The sequence below is a fragment of the Podarcis filfolensis genome (assembly GCF_964270895.1).
Source record: "Podarcis filfolensis genome assembly, chromosome: 10".
In the NCBI taxonomy this organism is placed as follows: Eukaryota; Metazoa; Chordata; class Lepidosauria; order Squamata; family Lacertidae; genus Podarcis; species Podarcis filfolensis.
In genome coordinates this window covers 16,848,064-16,853,731 of record NC_139612.1, presented here as the reverse complement: position 1 = coordinate 16,853,731, position 5,668 = coordinate 16,848,064, and positions in this window count along the sequence as shown.

The window sequence follows — 5,668 nt, the reverse complement described above, 5'->3', positions numbered from 1 at the left end:
CTTGTACTCTTTAATTATACTTCCCAGATCCGCATCGTGACTTTTTAGGTAAGGTAAAGGACCCCTGGATGGTAAAGTCCAGTCAAAAGCGACTATGAGGTGTGGCGCTCATCTTGCTTTTCAGTCCGAGGCAGCCGGCGTTTTGTCCACAGACAGCTTTCTGGGTCATATGGCCAGCATGACTAAACCACTTCTGCCGCAACAGGACAGCATGACAGAAACCAGAGTGCACGGAAAAGCCGTTTAGCTTCCCGCCACAGCGGTACCTATTTATCTACTTACACTGGTGTGCTTTCTAACTGCTAGGTTGCAGAAGCCAGGACAGAGCAACGGGAGCTCACCACTGTCGTGCGGATTCGAATTGTTGACCTTACGATCATCAAGCCCAAGAGGCTCAGTAGTTTAGACCACAAGACCACCTGCATCCCTTTTTAGAATCCACATCCTACAGACTTCCGGGTTAGCGCGAACGGCTAATGGCGGATTCCCTCCGAGCTCCGGAGGGAATCGGCTCTACAGGAGCTGGGTCTTGCCGCTGCGGCGACGCGGGGACCCTTAGAAATCACAGGCGCTGAAGCCTGTGAACCTGGTGACTCGGCGGGCACCATTTGCGCCCCCCGACCTGCGAAGGAGCCTTTTTAAAGGCTTCGGAACGGGGGACGGGGTGAGCGGCGCAGTGCTGAGAGTCGACTGCTCCTCCTGTGGAGTGAAGCCGCATGCCATGGTTGGAGAGTGCTGACTTCTTCTTGTGAACAATTGGACTCTAAAAGTAACAACCTGTGAGTAGTACGGAAATTGGACTTGTAAAGGAAATTTTTCTTTTGAATTTGGCATGATCGGGGAAGGCGCAAACAGGAAGTCCGCCTCCCCGTCTTGTAAAAAAAATTAAAGCAAGGACTAGTTAACTAAGGTCGAGAGAATCTCTTTTTCTTTATTGGATAAAAGATATTAATTTCACGATTTGGCAATATAAGTATAAGTAATTTTACTGGAGGATAAGAGCTAATTTTGAGAGTTGAAGTGCCACCCCCCCCCCCAGACCCGGGAGTGATTCGCGAGAGAGCCTGTTGAGGAGATATAGAAGAGTTTGACAGCTGTCAAAATTAGCTGTCAAGAAGGAAAAAGAGAACTTTGTTTCTGCTGTCTCTGCTGGATATATTTGTTGCAATTTGGTTATATTTTGTTGAAAATAAGGAAGAACTGATACAAACTAACTTGATTTTTGGATTTGAACTGGAAAGAATATTAAGTTACCAAAATCCCTCTAGAGGGGGATTTGGGACATTACAAGAATGGCTGGAGGTGGGAAAATTCAGGCTGGGTTGGACAGAGTTTTTGTTCTCTTGGGAAAGTTACAAGGCCAAATTGATGTTTTGGCTACAAATGTTGCAACTCTGAACTTAACAGTAAATAACATTACTGAATTTGATAAGGATTTGACTCAGGAAGCCCATGGAGCTGGACAAAAAGAGAAACTTGAGAATTTTGAGAGTGTGGAGAAGGAGACACATATTGTTCCTGAGGAGAAGGAAGGAGGAGCTGTAATTTTGCAAACAACAAAGGAGAGCCAGAGGCCTGACATGATGCTTACAAAGGAAAATAAGAAATCGAACCAGAGGCCTAACATGATGATTACAAAGGAAAATAAGTACTGGATGATGAAAATCTGGTTTGAATTGGAGATTGAAGAATGGAGAGATCTCCTTATGTGGAGATCTGAAGACCTATGGATTACAAATCTGATTAAGGTGGAAGCTGGAGCTTTCGCGACAATTGGACTTTTGGGCCCTACTTTTAAGTATGGAGGTCTGGCTGGAAGAAACATGGACCTTATTGGGACAGAGCTTCTCCGAGATCTGGTGTTTAATACTAAGGACTATCAAAAAAACCGGCAGAGAGGAACTGAGAGAGAATTAAGAGCCTCGGACGTGAGGTCTCCAGGCTGATAGTAGATTAAGACTGATGGACATTTGCTGGGGATCGAAACCGGGAAAGGGGGTGGTGGGGTCTGGGAATCCAAAGGGTGTACAATTATAATCTGTTTTTTATTTTGTTTGGTTATTAGTATGAAAATTGGGGAATTCGTGGAAGGGAATTTGGGTCGACTTTAGAAAAAGGTTTGAGCACTGAGGTACAAATATTGATGTCTATAAGTTAAAATTGGTTTTTTTAAAATGAATTAAATATAAAAAGGTTAAAAATTGGGGATAGGAACTTGTTGAACTAACAATTTGAATTGGAATATAAGAAGGGGAGGTGTGGGGAAGTCAGGGAAATATGATATTGAAAATATGGAATTGTAAACCTTATGTGTTTTTAATTTTTTTGTTTTTTCTTTTTTGATTTTTTGTATTAATGTGGAAAATTTTAATAAATATTTTAATTAAAAAAAATAGAATCCACATCCTACAAGGACCCTTCTGAAACATCATTAATTGAAGCCAGCTAGTTATTCCTATATAAGTAACTCCACCTAAGTCATGGGTAGGCAAACTAAGGCCCGGGGGCTGGATCCGGCCCAATCGCCTTCTAAATCCGGTCCGCGGACGGTCCAGCAATCAGCATGTTTTTACATGAGTAGAATGTGTCCTTTTATTTAAAATGCATCTCTGGGTTATTTGTGGGGCATAGGAATTGGTTTATTCCCCCCCCCCAAAAAAAATAGTCTGGCCCCCCACAAGGTCTGAGGACAGTGGACCGGCCCCCTGCTGAAAAAGTTTGCTGACCCCTGACCTAAGACATCTGAAAGGCCCTGATTCAGAGTGTCTTTGAAGCCACAGACAGGAACCTACACATGTAATAATCTTTCTAGTAGTGAAGCAGTCATACCTGAAATGTGGGGATAAGATGCTTATGTGGAAACAATAACAAAGAAACCAAGAAAACAAACCAATTGGGGATAACTAGGGCAGGATTTATGGAGTCCAGTGATCAGAAATATTTGCATTGCAGGGGATTGGACTAGATGACCCTTGTGTTCCTTCCAACGCTATGATTCTATGTCTTTGGAAATCTACACGCCCTAGAGATTGGGTGGACGGAGAGCAAAGTAATTATAAATATAGTTTGAGTTGGGTGCTTCAGCCACTACAAAAGAATGGTGTTTATAGACTGTGGGATAACGAGCCTCATATAACCAACATGCTTAAGTCTAATTAACGCATGAAGGGGTTAAAACCATAGAGTAAGCTGTCCTGCCAGACTTAGCTATGTCCACTTCCCCTACCTTGGGGGGAAATAGGTAATCTATCCTATTGTTCCCCCTCAATTTCAATGTATGAAGAGGTTTGAGCTGGTTGCTCCACCTGAGACTGCAAGCCACTCTTGAGTTCCTATACCAATAATTTAGGAACTTGCACTACTTTGTAAGTAAACTAAGTTTTACTGCCTGTGCAACTTTTTTCTGAACACTGTATGGAAAAGCACATGAATCTGACCTTTGGAGAGTTTCTAAGTAAACCATTTTTAGCTTACCAAACGTGGTCTTTTTCTATGCTAGTGAAGAAGGAAGCTTTGGAACTCACCTGAAATGGCATATTTTAAAGGTCTAACAACACACATTTCCACGCTTTACTTTGCTCCATGTTTTGTGATTTTTAATCTCTGCTGGGGTCTTCTCATCAAATAATACTTGTCCCAGACTTGGCTTTCGAGATCCAGGAATTCTAAATTGCACCAACATAGATAGCTCTGAAAAATCTGTAATGTGACCTGTAATTTTCTTAATGTATTTATATGCAGTGCTTTTTTCAGGGGTGGGTGGGGGTGTGACGCATACTCCTAGAGGAAAATGAGAGTATCCTTAAACATTTTTTAAAGTAAAAAAAGCACTGCTTATATGTATTTATTTCCCCAACATTTCTTTCTGTCAACACTTGATTAAGCGACCTGAAGGAATTTTAGTAACAGCTTACAGAAGTCAGTTATCAGACTTGAAAACTGTTTTTAAAACTTGCCATTCTGCAATGGCCTGGATTGCCCAATCATTTGAGATCAGAAAACTAGCTTATATGGCTTTCATCAGTGTGAACACACACACAAATATCACTGTATCAACACTCAGATGATGGGACCATAACGCTCTCTTTACACATGGCCCATTCCAGCTAAAAACAGGTTACTTACCTGCAATCATTATGCAAGTGGTTGTCTAAGGTTCTCTTGCAGTTTCCTCGAGAGAAGTCAGTTATCACCCGTGCATTAACTTTACTGATTAGGTGAAGTTCAAGAAGCAGTGAATGTGAAAGAGCAAATGGACATGGGAGTCATCATTGACTAGGTTGGTGGGAGTTTGGCTGTATCTTAGAGAAGGCGTTTGACCCAGGAACCCACCACTGAACTGAGTTGGTCAAGGTGAGTTTTCTGGATGTAGCAAGTGTGGTAAGCCACAATGAAGGATGTTTTCTACTGAAGGTTACAGGTAGAAGCACCACTTACTTGGCTCAAAAAAATCAGTTCTGTTCACTCACTCAATTATTCAAATCAAAGTTAAAAAAACACCCTGTTTTGACCGTTTCCCTTGCACAGTCAAGCAATCCAGTCCGCCCCCTCCTTCTCCAAGCATCCCTAACCTTCTGCTCTCTTATTGTCTGTGCTGGTCCAGGGCGGAGGTTACCGTGGGGCGAGGTCCAGGACCTGAGTTGAGGGTCGCCAGACAGTCCTCCTCGGGCAAAGCAGGGTCCACAGCAAGAAGCTGGGCAAGGACAGGAACTCTGGGGGAACAGGACTGGATGCTGGCCGAAACAGCTCATCAACGATGTTGCTCCCGCAACCTGGGACTGGGCTGACTGGCCTTTATCTTCTCTGAGGCCAGGGGTGGTCCCGGCCCCCAGGAGACCCACCTCTCCTGGCCTTAAGGCGAGCACTCCTCCTGGGAGAAACTAGTTCCCTTCGCCTCTCTGCCCTGAGCCTCTGCAGTTCAGGAGAGGCTGAAGGGTTACTGGGCCCAGGGGGAGACTCACCTGTAGGCACTGAGTCCTCAACTACCTCCGGAGCCAGAGTGGATTCACCTGGTGCCTGCTCCTGAGGATCCGGCACAGGTGCAGGCGCTTCAGAATCAAGACCCTGCCCCACTTCAGCCGGCCCTGGAGGCGGGGACTCCTGTGCAGGCTGGGATTCCTCCGGTTCAGCCTCTGAATCGGATTCCCAGGCCATCACATTGTCTCCCCATCAGACCCAAGAGTAAAAAGGTAAAAGGTAAAGGACCCCTGGACGGTTAAGTCCAGTCAAAGGTGACTATGCGGTGCTCATCTCGCTTTCAGGCCGAGGGAGCCGGAGTTTGTCCACATACAGCTTTCCGGGTCATGTGGCCAGCAGGACTAAACCGCTTCTGGTGCAAGGGGACACTGTGACGGAAACCAGAACACACGATAGCGCCGTTTACCTTCCTGCCGCAGCAGTACCTATTTATCTACTTGAACTGGTGTGCTTTTGAACAGCTAGGTTGGCAGGAGCTGGGACAGAGCAACGGGAGCTCACTCTGTTTTGGGGATTCGAACCAACCTTCCGATCAGCAAGCTCAAGAGGCTCAGTGGTTTAGACCACAGCGCCACCTGCGTCCCTAGCCCCAAGAGTACCTGGGCACTGAGATAAAGGCTAGTATAACCCATATTATTCTCAGAGTTGTAAACACGCACAAATTCAATAAAATCAAGTACAAACATTCGAG